Source organism: Oncorhynchus mykiss, chromosome 21 (assembly GCF_057628025.1).
Source record: "Oncorhynchus mykiss isolate SJ-2025 chromosome 21, ASM5762802v1, whole genome shotgun sequence".
NCBI lineage: Eukaryota > Metazoa > Chordata > Actinopteri > Salmoniformes > Salmonidae > Oncorhynchus > Oncorhynchus mykiss.
In genome coordinates this window covers 33,193,309-33,209,768 of record NC_143042.1, presented here as the reverse complement: position 1 = coordinate 33,209,768, position 16,460 = coordinate 33,193,309, and the positions used below count along the sequence as shown (strand labels likewise).

General features: G+C 43.2%; 1 long non-coding RNA gene across 1 annotated transcript; it reads right to left on the bottom strand.

The window, feature by feature from the left end:
- Positions 1-1,414: 1,414 nt before the first annotated feature.
- LOC149973064 (uncharacterized) lies at positions 1,415-7,750 on the bottom strand. Its single transcript, XR_016490281.1, has 2 exons — positions 7,465-7,750; positions 1,415-2,059 (listed from the first exon to the last, which is right to left on the bottom strand). It is a non-coding gene; the product is annotated as an uncharacterized LOC149973064 (long non-coding RNA).
- Positions 7,751-16,460: the final 8,710 nt, after the last annotated feature.

Here is a 16,460-nt window from a genome sequence, read left to right as displayed (position 1 = left end):
GTATGAATACAGTAGCTCACTTGAATCAAACACATACAGCCCTGGCCTATCAAGGCAGGCATGAAAACATTAGGTTAAATCATAAATAAACATTTTTCAGGCTTTCTATTCTTGTGTGTTTCACGTTTTACAGCACAAATCGTAGATGCCTATGCATGATGTTGAAGATGGAGATGATTTCATCCTTCAGTTCCCGTTCAAAGGACAACAGAGACGTTCAGTCAACATACAAGATTTGATCAATGTTTTGATAAGGCCTGTAGTGGAGAAGAGTCTCTTAACAGTACATTAAGTCATAGGAAGGGTGATGATGGTCCCTGTTGATGTTAGGGAAAATGTCAGGGCTGCAGCCATCAAAAGCTTAAATAAGAGATGGGAATTCCTGACCTCTCCCCGCTTTCTGATGTAGTTGTTGAATAAACATGGTTAATTTAGCAGAGATATAGTGAATACATGGGGAAAGGAGTGATTCTTTCAGTGCTGTCGTAAATACCTGCAGGCAAACTCTCCTACTCTTTCAGAAATGGAAGTTAAATCTCTTTGTTACCACAGAGAGAGACGTTGCAGTATGGCAACATCAAAAGGTTGAATAATGAAACAATATTTCTGTATTCCAAACATTTGGAAGGGTCCGTGGGTACTTGAAGAACAATCATGTCGAATTCATTACTAATTTGTGATTTGTAACTAAGGACAGTAGAACAACATAACTGTATCTCTGAATAGGTATATTTCCCAGTGATCAGATTCACATCCAAATGTTGGGGAACTTACATGATTAAATATGAAACTATTTGTGAGAAGATGTAATGTGATCTTAGCCTTATAAATGAGAGAATTGTTTTTCATATGAAGTCTTAACCAAGTCGGTGGCCACACCCACGCTGAGCACATACATTATGACAAAATGAGGGAACGCCCTTTTTCCCCGAGTGCTTAAATAGGACTTGTGACAAAATTAACATTAGACCAAGCAGGCGGACGGTGTGAACCGGACGTCACGAATGGTTAAAATCTATTAGATCAAAACATGCCGGGTTGCTACTGGTGTGGAAGGTGGTCTTAGCTGTACACAGAAGAAAATCTCTATTGACCAGCGAGACCGACAGCATGAACTAAAAGAAGATGAAGACTACACAGGAACATTCAGTCTGCAGCTGTTTAAGTACTTTAGTTTGGTAAATGTGACCGAGAACCACCGGGTGGCACTCTGAAAGATCTATTCTAAAGAAAATATCCCTATTAAGCGACCATTGGCACGTCTGACGTATCCATTATAACAGAGCTACAACTACGAAAGATTTTGATCTCTGGTGGACAAACCTGAGACTTTCTGTTGAATTACTCCCCAGACGGATCAAGTGATTTCAACGGAGAGACAACAAAGATATACACACGTAAATATGTCAAATCAAATCAAAATCAAATTTATTTATATAGCCCTTCGTACATCAGCTGATATCTCAAAGTGCTGTACAGAAACCCAGCCTAAAACCCCAAACAGCAAGCAATGCAGGTGTAGAAGCACGGTGGCTAGGAAAAACTCCCTAGAAAGGCCAAAACCTAGGAAGAAACCTAGAGAGGAACCAGGCTATGTGGGGTGGCCAGTCCTCTTCTGACTGTGCCGGGTGGAGATTATAACAAAACATGGTCAAGATGTTCAAATGTTCATAAATGACCAGCATGGTCGAATAATAATAAGGCAGAATAGTTGAAACTGGAGCAGCAGCACAGTCAGGTGGACTGGGGACAGCAAGGAGTCATCATGTCAGGTATTCCTGGGGCATGGTCCTAGGGCCCAGGTCCTCCGAGAGAGAGAAAGAAAGAGAGAATTAGAGAGAGCATATGTGGGATGGCCAGTCCTCTTCTGGCTGTGCCGGGTGGAGATTATAACAGAACATGGCCAAGATGTTCAAATGTTCATAAATGACCAGCATGGTCGAATAATAATAAGGCAGAACAGTTGAAACTGGAGCAGCAGCACAGCCAGGTGGACTGGGGACAGCAAGGAGTCATCATGTCAGGTAGTCCTGGGGCATGGTCCTAGGGCTCAGGTCCTCTGAGAGAGAGAAAGAGAGAAGGAGAGAATTAGAGAACGCACACTAGAGAACGCCAACCCAGACAGGATCTCTGGTGTACATTGCAATTCTTTTGAATGAGCGGCCATTCATGTGCAAAGTATTTACATTTCCATGAGCATAGTTCTCAGCTGTATGTACTGTATGTAGTGGGTCCATTCTGTCTTTCCCTCTCTTTATCTGTCCCAACCCCTTTCCATTGTCAACCAACCTGTCATATCGGGTTTAGTCCACTAGGGACTTTTCATTGCATTACGTAGTAATCAATGTGTAAGCTATTCTGTTTGTGTGTTTTTGTAATTCTGTGTGATTATTTAGTTAGTTAGTAAATAAATAATTAAGTCAATTTGTATATCTCTGATTCATCATTTATGCTAGTGCAAATATCCAGAGACTGATAGAAGGTAAATAAGAATTAATGAATTGACTGTGACTGAGAGATATTTATATCTTTAGAGTTTAGCCGAGAGATAGTAACTCGTTTAAATAACTTTTTTCTGTGGTGCCCCAGATTACCACTTAATGAATTGTTACATGAGTAATTTAATCGCGTAATAATTTAATGTGGTATGTAATTATTTTATAAAATAACAGTCAATCACATTAATGATAGTCAAAGACACACCAGTGCAGTGTCATGTGGTTACTATCCAGGGTGCTGAATATTTGATTTCTTTAGGATAATAGATAATACAGAGACTAATAGGACTATGTATGCATTTCGTGTTCAGTTTATATTGTTCTAAATGGTTTGGGTTCAGTTCACGTCATTTCTGCTCTGAACAGAAAATGTGTCATCCTTGCGCCAGTGCTTTGTGTTGGCTTGTTTGTGTTGGCTTCAAACGGCTCTCTAATATCAGAGACCCTAATATATGGCGCGTAGGTCGGCCGTTAGCAGAGCAGAGAATACTACACGGCAGGTAGCCTATTAAAAAGCGAAAGCCACGCTGCTGCTGCCATTGCTCTGCACATCCGGGGGCGAAGGTGGAGATGGATCATTGCTGTGTTCACCAGGCGCAGCGTCGCCTCGGCAGGAGGAGTACCGCCCCCATTCATTTTCAATGGGGGCACGTGAAGAAATTGGCAGGGGCTTGTGGGAAGGTGAGCAGCGAGAAAAGTTCAGCTCTGCTCAACTTTATGCAAATGTCACGCGGCCACCGCTGCCGATTAATCAATGAAGTGAGGAGCAGATGTTTGCTTGAAATTCTTCATTCATGAAACATGTCATTTGTTCCGGGCAACCAAAACCCCAAAAGATGGAGGAAAGCCAATTATCGCTCTGTCTGGTTTTACAGTGCCTTCAGAAATACCTTTTTCACAGTTTCTTCTGTTAAAAGGTGGGATTAAAATTGATTTATTGTTATTTTTTCAACAATCTATACAAAATATTATGTGATGTGAAAGTGGAAGACATTTTTATCATCAGTAAAATATCTATGAAAAAAAAATATCCATGAAAAATAAAACACTAACATTACATAAGTATTCAACCTCCTGAGTCAATCCATATTAGAATCACCTTTGGCAGCAATTACAGCTGTGAGTCTTTCTGGGTCTGTAAAAGCACACCTGGATTGTGCAATATTTGCACATGATTCTTTTTAGAATTCTTCAAGGTCTGTCAAATTGGTTGTCGATCATTGCTAGATAGCTATTTTCAAGTCTTGCCATAGATTTTCAAGCCGACTTAAGTCAAAACTGTAACTAATCCACTCAGGAACATTCAATGTTGTCTTGGTAAGCAACTCCAGTGTATATTTGGCCTTGTGTTTTAGCTTATTGTCCTGCTGAAAGGTGAATTTGTCTCCCAGTGTCTGTTGGAAAGATAATTTTCCTATAGGATTTTTATTTTTATCCTAAAAAAAACTCCCTAGTCTTTGCCAATGACAAGCATACCTATAACATGATTCAGCCACCATCGTACTTGAAAATATGAAGAGTGGTACTCAGTAATGTGTTGTGTTGGATTTGCCCGAAACATAACGGGTTGTATTCAGGACATAAAGTTAATTTATTTGACACTGTCATTTTGGTTAGTATTGTGGAGTAACTACAATGTAGTTCCTCAGTTTTCTCCTATCACAGCCATTCATCTCTGTAACTGTTTTAAAGTCACCATTGTCCTCATGGTGAAATCCCTGAGTGGTTTCCTTCCTCTCCGGCAACTGAGTTAGGAAGGACACCTGTATCTTTGTAGTGACTGGATTTGTTGATACACCATGCAAAGTGTAATTAATGTCTTCATCATGCATTCTGAAGGCACTTTGTATGTGGTTGCTTTGCTAGAATACAGACCCAAAATCAGAAGGTCAATGGCATGGAGGAGCATTGAAGAGATTGTTGGTGTTGATGGTGGGGGGAAGAGAGATTTGCACAACTATGTTTGCTTGTGCTGCTAGCTACTGTATGAACCTAAATCAACCTAAACCTAAGCTTCAAAACTGTGTTCAAAGTCACCATTTGTGAATGTGTTGACAACATTATTGTAACATTTGACCACCAAAGGATATAATTCAATGGTAATACACATGATAACATTGTAAATTAAACACTAAGTATGAATTTCCCATGTAATAAGCTATTGTAGCACAAGGGAATGTGTGAAACTTACTCCTCAGCCTGAAGTGTCCCTACTTGCGCCAGCGAATAGCTAACTTTTCGTGCGGCACCGACTAGTAAGACACTTCAGGAGGGAGGTCACGTGTGCTAGCAAGGCAGAGGTCCCAAATTCGCCCCAGGTATGGGCTAAATCGTGAGGAAGTGGTACTCGATATACACGCAGTGTGTTGTCCTTTACACTACCAATTGGATTATGATATCTTAACATTATGATTTCCATATATTCAAGCTTATGGCTCTTTCATTATATTATAGTTAATTTCCTGTAAAATACATAGGCCTATGTAAACTGCACATGAATGGGTACTATGGGTCAAATAAATTGTGTTTCATTGTGAAAATCTCTTGTCCAATCTCCGCAATCCTCCTCCATGCCACTGACCTCCTGATTTTTGTCTCTGTATTCTAAAATCATTCTCAGCAAATAAACAAGGTTGAATTACAATGCTCCCCACACCCCATTATTTTCCTATTTGACATTTTAATTACAAACTGTCAGCTCCTTATTTTAATGTACAGTACTGTACCTATAATACAAGATTTGCATTTGCAGTAAATAGTTTCAGAAGAATCATGTAGAATATTTGACTGAGGGTTAGCCTCATACGTTATCTACTGTTATCATTTTAAATTGAGCTATTCTCTGCTTCTGATGAACAATGACAAGATACACATTTTACATGCCCATAAGGCCAGTCATACTGTAGGTCTATGGCTGCATTGGTGATACATGCCATTATGATCAACTGCAAAATGGCTTCACATGGATATCCTAAGACAGAGTGACAATCAAATAAAACCGATTGGAGAGCCCAACAACTGGACAAAAGGGTAATGTTCATTTGAGAAAGCAACACAGAAACACAGACAAATTAGAGACAGATCACTTTCAACCCTTTTTATTGTACAATTGTGATCTGTGATAAAAAATAAAAAAAACATTGACACCAGTTCATCTTGAATAATAGTTTTAAGTTAACAAAGAAAACGTTTAAGCTCGTCTCTTCAATGAATCAACATTGAATGAATCAACACATACTTTCTAAATGTACAAATAAGCTTGCTCGTTTGTAAATATTAGACGTCTTAGTAAGTAGGCTATTATTACTAAAGCATCATTTCAGTCGATCAAAAACATTGTCCATATCAGAGTTAGACAACCTTGCTCCTCTCCTTTGTCTAATGGTGGAAACGACTTCTAATTCCAGCCCAGCCATAATACACATCATTATCAATTTGTTTGGTTAAAATCAGGCGTATTAGTGCTGGGCTGGAACAAAAGCCTGCACACCCAGCAGGGTTGTCCTGCTCCAAATATAATAGGTTTGTAGCCTACATTGTGTGTGACTTTTAACTGTATTGTTGTATACATTTGCGAACATAAGTACACATACAACCCATGGCATACACGGATGTGCCAGCAGTCTCTCGGGACATTCATTGGGACCTCTTCATCTGCAGACAGGCTTTCAAAGCTCTCTATAGTGGAGGACAGACGTCACCACCAAGAAACAGGAGTCATTATATTACAATTAGACAGCCCTAACTATTATGCTGATATTATCTCTCTGTCTTCATAGTTTTCCTCTCTAGGGACTAGAACTGGATAATCTGTTCATAATGACCTCCCGCAAAAGTACCTGCCCTATCCTCAAAAAAGTTGTACAGCTGCACCATCGAGAGCATCCTGACCGGTTGCATCACCGCCTGGGATGGCAACTGCTCGGGATCTGGCCGTAAGGCGCTACAGAGGGCAGTGCGTACGACCCAGTACGTCACTGGGGCCAAGCTTCCTGCAATCCAGGACCTATATAATAGGCGGTGTCAGAGGAAAGCCCATAAAATTGTCAGAGACTCCAGTCACCCAAGTCATAGACAGTTTTCCCTGTACCGAGGGCACCAAGTATAGGACCAAAAGGCTCCTTAACAGCTTCTACCCCCAAGCCATAAGACTGCTAAACAATTAATCAAATGGTCACGGACTATTACATTGACCCCCCCCCCCCCCCGGCCCCCACCATTTGTTTTGTACACTGCTGCTACTCGCCGTTTATTATCTATGCATAGTCACTTCACCTCTACCTACATGTACAAATCAACTCTAACCTGTACTCCTGACATTGACTCGGTACCGGTACCCCCTGTATAAAGCCCTGTTATTGTTATGCTATTGTGTTATTATTATTATTTTTTTTACTTTAGTTTATTTTGTAAATATTTTCTTAGCTCTTCTTGAACTGCACTGTAGGTAAGCGTTTCACGGTGAGGTCTACACTTGTTGTATTTGGCGCGTGTGACAAATAAAGTTTTTGATTTGATTTGATTGTTTTGAACTAGTAGCCTACTCCCTCCCTTTTCTGACATCTGGAGCAGCATATCCTTTCACCCTCATACATTCAGTGGAGGCTGCTGAGGGGAAGGAATGGCATCAAACCCTTGTTTGATGCCCTTCCACTTATTCCGCTCCGGCCATTACCACGAGCCCGTCCTCCCCAATTGAGGTGTCACCAACCCCCTGTGCGTCCATTGCTGTTATCTACAAAGGCATTTTGAGCATGTGTTTTTAATTTCTAATTATAAATAGGCCTACATCAAGATAACAAGCTAATATGAAGTTAGCCAGCTGATGATATTTTACTCAGCTGTACGGTATGTAAAGTTGGCTAGCTAGCTAGCTAGCAGCTCACACGCAGTGGCCTGCTGTAGCCAGTTAGCTAGCTAATACATCTGTGTTATTATTATATATTTTTTTTATGTATTTACTTACTTGAATAGGTTCACGCCTACACCCACGCAGCAGCCAGTCTTTTGGAGCGAAGCATTGTCAAGCGGAGGCATGGGTTTGCCAAAGTTAATGTGGAGGGATTCGCTCGAGCAGCGGTATCCCCTTCTTGGCTTGATCCATCTCTCTCGTGCACAATGACATTTCCAATGCCATCCCATCCGTGTCCCGCTCGAGGCGAGGTTATCTGTCTCTGTTTCAAATGAATCCATTTCTAATCGCGGGGCAATGTGCATCCGTATGACAACAGCCCGTGGGAGGGATATCGTTTTTCAGATGAGATGACGTGGAGAGTCAGAGCTGCCGCCCACGCACACTGTCTTCTAGATGTTGATTGCGGGTTCCCTCACTCAGCCTGAAGAAGTAATGGTTATTTAGTTAAGCCTACGCTTCCCCCCACAACAACACAGAACAAGAGTCGTGCCGTTTCAACAAGTTCTGGAGTTAAGTTAAAGTAGCCTAAGAACTTTCCTTGTTCTAGCAGGACATGATTCTCCTTAACCAAAACAACATTCTAGGGTCTCCTTATATATATTTTTTAAATGACAGAAAGTTAGGCCTATTTTACTATTTTCTGTTGTGTGAAAGTTATTTTTCTAATTACGGTAACGTAGGTAGCCTGTACACACTTACTCAAGGGGGGTGATTTATATCAGGGGTAAAGAGAAAAGGATAAGATATATTCACCATGTAAAAATGAGGAAATAGATAATGCCTATGATTCCTATTCATTGACGCCTATTCAGATAAATCTTCAGAAACCACTCAACAAATGGCCTGGGACGTGGACTCATCTAGACCACTTTCACTGTCTGGAAACAAATGACAAACTTTGATTTCACTTTAATTACTCAGTAGACAAATTAAAAACAGAGTAGCCTAGTCAGTTACGTTCTGGTTGTTCTAAACTGAGTGACTAATTCAACATTGCAGGAATGGTAATCAATTACCTTCTGGGCTTTCTAGACTGATTGGGGTGTTAATGAACCTGCTACTGTTGATTAGGCCTACATCAACCACAGTAATAGGCCCCTTTCTTTCCTTCCTTCGTGTGTGTGTGTGTGTGTGTGTGTGTGCGTGTGCGTGTGCGTGTGCGCAGGCAGGTCACCCATGATACAAGTCAGTACACGACGTCCATCCATGTCTGAGGACGTCGTGTGATGACGTGGTTACCTTCAAGTAGGCTTAGATTTTGCTAGGGTGTTGTAGATAGATACTTCTGGCCATGTAGTATATACACTGCTCAAAAAAATAAAGGGAACACTCAAATAACACATCCTAGATCTGAATGAATGAAATATTCTTATTAAATATTTTTTTCTTTACATAGTTGAATGTGCTGACAACAAAATCACACAAAAATTATCAATGGAAATCAAATGTATCAACCCATGGAGGTCTGGATTTGGAGTCACACTCAAAATTAAAGTGGAAAACCACACTACAGGCTGATCGAACTTTGATGTAATGTCCTTAAAACAAGTCAAAATGAGGCTCAGTAGTGTGTGTGGCCTCCACGTGCCTGTATGACCTCCCTACAACGCCTGGGCATGCTCCTGATGAGGTGGCGGATGGTCTCCTGAGGGATCTCCTCCCAGACCTGGACTAAAGCATCCGCCAACTCCTGGACAGTCTGTGGTGCAACGTGGCGTTGGTGGATGGATCGAGACATGATGTCCCAGATGTGCTCAATTAGATTCAGGTCTGGGGAACGGGCAGGCCAGTCCAAAGCATCAATGCCTTCCTCTTGCAGGAACTGCTGACACACTCCAGCCACATGAGGTCTAGCATTGTCTTGCATTAGGAGGAGCCCAGGGCCAACCGCACCAGCATATGGTCTCACAAGGGGTCTGAGGATCTCATCTCGGTACCTAATGGCAGTCAGGCTACCTCTAGCGAGCACATGGAGGGCTGTGCGGCCCCCCAAAGAAATGCCACCCCACACCATGACTGACCCACCGCCAAAACCGGTCATGCTCTGTCACGTCTGTCACATGTGCTCAGTGTGAACCTGCTTTCATCTGTGAAGATCACAGGGCACCAGTTTGATTTCACAGAAGTGTGATTGACTTGGAGTTACATTGTGTTGTTTAAGTGTTCCCTTAATTTTTTTGAGCAGTGTATATGAAAATGTGGATACCTGCTCATCGAACATCTCATTATAAAATCATGGGCATTGACATGGAGTTCGTTCCCCCCTATAACAGCCTCCACTCTTCTGGGAAGGCTTTCCACTAGATGTTGGAACATTGATGCAGGGACTTGCTTGCATTCACCCTCGAGCATTAGTGAGGTCGGACACGGATGTTGGGCATTGTCATGCTGAAACAGGAAGGGCCTTCCCCAAATTGTTGCCACAAAGTTGGAAGCACAGAATCACCTAGAATGTCATTGTATGCTGTAGAGTTAAGATTTCCCTTCACTGGAACTAAGAGGCCTAGCCCGAACCATGAAAAACAACCCCAGACTATTATTCCTCCTCCGCCAAAAGTCACTGTTGGCACTATGCATTGGGGCAGGTAGTGTTTTCCTGGAATACGCCAATCCCAGATTCGTCCGTCGGACTGCCAGATGGCGAAACATGATTCATCACTCCAAAGAACGCCATTCCACTGCTCCAGATTCCAATGGCGGCAAGCTTTATACCACTCCAGCCGACACTTGGCATTGCGCATGGTGATCTTTGGCTTGTGTGTGGCTGCTCGGCCATGGGAACCCATTTCATGAAGCCCCCGAAGAACATTTTCTTGTGCTGACAATACAGAGGCAGTTTGGAACTCGATAGCGAGTGTTGCAACCAAGGACAGACGATTTTTACAGGCTACATGTTTCAGCACTCGGCGGTCCCATTCTGTGTTGCGGCTCATTGCTCCTAGACGTTTACACTTCACAATAACAGCACTTACAGTTGACCTGGACAGCGCTAGCAGGACGAACTGACTTGTTGGTAAGGTGGCATCCTATGACGGTGCCAAGTTGAAAGCCACTGAGCTCTTCAATAAGGCCATTCTACTGTCAATGTTTGTCTAAGGAGATTGCATGGATGTATGCTCGATTTTATACACCCGTCAGCAATGGGTGTTGCTGAAATAGCCGAATCCACATACTTCTGTATAGTGTATTTTTGTTTTAAGCCTATCCCAAACCTTAACCCTTAACCTGTAACCTTTCAGAGTTAATACCTGAAGAATTTAGAGTTAATGCTTAAACTTAAACTTGGAACGATACAGAGAAGTAACCAAACACATTTGGAGTTCGAAATGTCAATTTTTTAAAAATATGGACATAAGACTGAGAGCACATGTTTTTGTGTGTATTTAGGCAGCCCCCAGGGGAGCAGAGCCATTTGGAAGCCACTCAGAGTGTTTAATGTACCGGCATGAGTCATACTGGCTGTGTCCCAAATGACACACTGGTACCTACATAGTGCAATACTTTTGACTAGAACACAATGGGCCCTTGTCAACAGTAGTGTGCTATATAGGGAATAGGGTACCATTTGGGACGCATCCATCCTTATCAACGCAGAGAGCCAAGCCGCTGATCCACGGAAAGGTTACAACAGGAAGAGTGTGTTTCTATGTGTGTTTTGGAGGGTGGGGGGGAATCTGTGTATGTGTGTGTGTTTTGGGGGGGGAGGGGGGGAGGGGAGTATGTGCTTGGGAGAGAAGAAGTTTGAGGGCTGGGGCAAGTGTGTGTGAATTTGTGTGTGTGTGTGTCTGTTTCTCTGCGTGTGTATGAGAGGGTGGGAAGAGGGGGTAATTGAGTGAATATGACCATGCCATCAAAATACTGAAAGAGTGCAATGTGCACTTAGTATTTGTTTACTCTACCTTGACCTCTTATACAATAAAATGCTAATATTGTAAAGCGTTAAAAGGCATCTGAAATACACAAACTCAGCACAAAAAGAAACATCCTCTCACTGTCAACTGCGTTTATTTTCCACGGACATGTGACTAACAGAACCGGAATAATGTGTTCCTGAACAAATGGGGGGGTCAAAATCAAAAGTAACAGTCAGTATCTGGTGTGGCCACCAGCAGTGCATGTCCTCCTCATGGACTGCACCAGATTTGCCAGTCCTTGCTGTGAGATGTTACCCCACTCTTCCACCAAGAGTTCCTGGACATTTCTGTGGGGAATGGCCCTATCCCTCACCATCAGATCCAACAGGTCCCAGACGTGCTCAATGGGATTGAGATCCATGCTCTTCACTTGGCCATGGCAGAACACTGACATTCCTGTCTTGCAGGAAATCACGCACAGAATGAGCAGTATGGCTGGTGGCATTGTCATGCTGGAGGGTCATGTCAGGATGAGCCTGCAGGAAGGGTACCACATGAGGGAGGAGGATGTCTTCCCTGTAATGCACAGCGTTGAGATTGCCTGCAATGACAACAAGCTCAGTCCGATGATGCTGTGACACACCGCCCCAGATCATGACAGACCGTCCACCTCCAAATCGGTCCCGCTCCAGAGTACATGCCTCGGTGTAAAGCTCATTCCTTCGACGATAAACGCGAATCCGACCGTCACCCCTGGTGAGACAAAACCTCGACTCGTCAGTGAAGAGCACTTTTTGCCGGTCCTGTCTGGTCCAGCAACGGTGGGTTTGTGCCCATGGGCGACGTAGGGGCCGGTGATGTCTGGTGAGGACCTGCCTTACAACAGGCCTACAAGCTCCCAGTCCAGCCTCTCCCAGCCTATTGCGTACAGTCTGAGCACTGATGGAGGGATTGTGCATTCCTGGTGTAACTCGGGCAGTTGTTGTTGCCATTCTGTACCTGTCCCGCAGGTATGATGTTCGGATGTACCGATCCTGTGCAGGTGTTGTTACACGTGGTCTGCCACTGCAAGGATGATCAGCTGTCCGTCCTATCTCCCTGTAGTGCTGTCTTAGGCTTCTCACAGTACGGACATTGCAATGTATTGCCCTGGTCACATCTGCAGTCCTCATGCCTCCTTGCAGCATGCCTAAGGCACGTTCACGCAGATGAGCAGTGACCCTGGGCATCTTTCTTTTTGTGTTTTTCAGAGTCAGTAGAAATGCCTCTTTAGTGTCCTAAGTTTTCATAACTGTGACCTTAATTGCCTACCGTCTGTAAGCTGTTAGTGTCTTAACGACCGTTCCACAGGTGCATGTTCATTAATTGTTCATGGTTCATTGAACAAACATATGTGTGTGTGTGTGTGTGTGGGGCAGGAGGCTTGTTTTTCCTGCATTGTTGGAGAGGAAAGATCAATATTTTCTCTCTGTGTGTATGTTTGTGTTTTATTTTGTATGTGTCTGGGTTTACGGAAACTATTTGGAAAGTATTCAGACCCTTTGACTTTTCCCACATTTTGTTACGTTACCGCCCTATTCTAAAATTGTTTTTTTTTATCCCCCTCATCAATCTACACACAATACACCATAATGACGAACCAAAAACAGATTTTTTTCTTTTTTTAATATTTTATTTAAAAAAATTTAAAAAGGAAATATCACATTTAAATAAGTATTCAGACCCTTTACTCAGTACTTTGTTGAAGCACCTTTGGCAGCAATTGCAGCCTCAGGTCTTCTTGGTTGTGACGCTACAAGCTTGGCACACCTGTATTTGGGGAGTTTCTCCCATTCTTCTCTGCAGATTCTCTCAAGCTCTGTCAGGCTGAATGGGGAGTGCCGCTACCCAGCTGTTTTCAAATCTCTCCAGAGATGCTCGATCAGGTTCAAGTCTGTGCTCTGGCTGGGCCACTCAAGAACATTCAGAGCTTTGTCCCGAAGCCACTCCTGCGTTATCTTGGCTGTGTGCTTAGGGTTGTTGTCCTGTTGGAAGGTGAACTTTTGCCCCAGCCTGAAGTCCTGAGCGCTCTGGAGCAGGTTTTCATCAAGGATCTCTCTGTACTTTGCTCCATTCATCTTTGCCTCTCCCAGTCCCTGCCCATGCTTCACCATAGGGATGGTGTCAGATTTCCTCCAGACATGACGCTTTGCATTCAGACCAAAGAGTTCAATCTTGGATTCATCAGATCAGCAAACCTTGTTTCTCATGGTCTGAGAGTCCTTTAGATGCCTTTTGACAAACTCCAAGCGGGCTTTCATGTGTATTTAACTGAGGAGTGGTTTCCGTCTGGCCACTCTGCCATAAAGGCCTGATTGGTGGAAGGTTCTCCCATCTCCACAGAGGAACTCTGGAGCTCTGTCAGAGTGACCATCGGGTTCTCGGTCACCTCCCTGACCAAGGCCCTTCTCCCCAGATTGCTCAGTTTGGCCAGGTGGCCAGCTCTAGGATACAGTGCCTTGCGAAAGTATTCGGCCCCCTTGAACTTTGCGACCTTTTGCCACATTTCAGGCTTCAAACATAAAGATATAAAACTGTATTTTTTTGTGAAGAATCAACAACAAGTGGGACACAATCATGAAGTGGAACGACATTTATTGGATATTTCAAACTTTTTTAACAAATCAAAAACTGAAAAATTGGGCGTGCAAAATTAGTCAGCCCCCTTAAGTTAATACTTTGTAGCGCCACCTTTTGCTGTGATTACAGCTGTAAGTCGCTTGGGGTATGTCTCTATCAGTTTTGCACATCGAGAGACTGAATTTTTTTCCCATTCCTCCTTGCAAAACAGCTCGAGCTCAGTGAGGTTGGATGGAGAGCATTTGTGAACAGCAGTTTTCAGTTCTTTCCACAGATTCTCGATTGGATTCAGGTCTGGACTTTGACTTGGCCATTCTAACACCTGGATATGTTAATTTTTGAACCTTTCCATTGTAGATTTTGCTTTATGTTTTGGATCATTGTCTTGTTGGAAGACAAATCTCCGTCCCAGTCTCAGGTCTTTTGCAGACTCCATCAGGTTTTCTTCCAGAATGGTCCTGTATTTGGCTCCATCCATCTTCCCATCAATTTTAACCATCTTCCCTGTCCCTGCTGAAGAAAAGCAGGCCCAAATCATGATGCTGCCACCACCATGTTTGACAGTGGGGATGGTGTGTTCAGCTGTGTTGCTTTTACGCCATAACGTTTTGCACTGTTGCCAAAAAGTTTAATTTTGGTTTCATCTGACCAGAGAACCTTCTTCCACATGTTTGGTGTGTCTCCCAGGTGGCTTGTGGCAAACTTTAAACAACACTTTTTATGGATATCTTTAAGAAATGGCTTTCTTCTTGCCACTCTTCCATAAAGGCCAGATTTGTGCAATATACGACTGATTGTTGTCCTATGGACAGAGTCTCCCACCTCAGCTGTAGATCTCTGCAGTTCATCCAGAGTGATCATGGGCCTCTTGGCTGCATCTCTGATCAGTCTTCTCCTTGTATGAGCTGAAAGTTTAGAGGGACGGCCAGGTCTTGGTAGATTTGCAGTGGTCTGATACTCCTTCCATTTCAATATTATCGCTTGCACAGTGCTCCTTGGGATGTTTAAAGCTTGGGAAATATTTTTGTATCCAAATCCGGCTTTAAACTTCTTCACAACAGTATCTCGGACCTGCCTGGTGTGTTCCTTGTTCTTCAAGATGCTCTCTGCGCTTTAAACGGACCTCTGAGACTATCACAGTGCAGGTGCATTTATACGGAGACTTGATTACACACAGGTGGATTGTATTTATCATCATTAGTCATTTAGGTCAACATTGGATCATTCAGAGATCCTCACTGAACTTCTGGAGAGAGTTTGCTGCACTGAAAGTAAAGGGGCTGAATAATTTTGCACGCCCAATTTTTCAGTTTTTGATTGTTAAAAAAGTTTGAAATATCCAATAAATGTCGTTCCACTTCATGATTGTGTCCCACTTGTTGTTGATTCTTCAAAAAAAATACAGTTTTATATCTGTATGTTTGAAGCCTGAAATGTGGCAAAAGGTTGCAAAGTTCAAGGGGGCCGAATACTTTCGCAAGGCACTGTAAGTCTTGGTGGTTCCAAACTTCTTCTATTTAAGAATGATGGAGGCCACTGTGTTCTTGGGGACCTTCAATGCTGCAGACATTTTTTTTGGTGCCCTTCTGCAGATCTGTGCCTCGACACAATCCTGTGTCAGTCGACCTCATGACTTGGTTTTTGCTCTGACATGTACTGTCAACTGTGGGAACTTATATAGACAGGTGCGTGCCTTTCTAAATTTTTTTTTAATTTTTTAATTTTTTTATTTTACCTTTATTTAACCAGGCAAGTCAGTTAAGAACAAATTCTTATTTTCAATGACGGCCTGGGAACAGTGGGTTAACTGCCTGTTCAGGGGCAGAATGACAGATTTGTACCTTGTCAGCTCGGGGGTTTGAACTCGCAACCTTCCGGTTACTAGTCCAACACTCTAACCACTAGGCTACCCTAGTGGACTCCAATCATGTTGTAGAAACATCTCAAGGATGATCAATGGAAACAGGATGCATCTGAGCTCAATTTCGAGTCTCCTAGCAAGGGGTCTGAATACCTACATAAATAAAGTATTTATGTTGAAAAAAAATATATACATTTAGGGCCTCCTGGATGGCGCAGTGGTCTAGGGCCACCAGAGACTCTGGGTTCGAGCCCAGGCTCTGTCGCAGCCGGCCGTGACCAGGAGGTCCATGGGGCGACGCACAATTGGCCTAGCGTCGCCCGGGTTAGTTAGGGTTTGGTCGGTAGGGATATCCTTGTCTCATCGCGCACTAGCGACTCCTGTGGCGGGCCGGGCGCAGTGCACGCTAACCAGGTCGCCAGGTGCACGGTGTTTCCTCCGACACATTGGTGCGACTGGCTTCTGGGTTGGATGCGCGCTGTGTTAAGAAGCAGTGCGGCTTGGTTGGGTTGTGTATCGGAGGACTCATGGCTTTCGACCTTCGTCTCTCCTGAGCCCGTACGGGAGTTGTAGCGATGAGACAAGATATTAACTACTAACAATTGGATACCACGTAATTGGGGCGAAAAGGGGGTAACATTTTTAATATATATATATATTATATTGCTAATATTTCTAAAAAGCTTTTTCACTTTCTCATCATAGGGTATTGT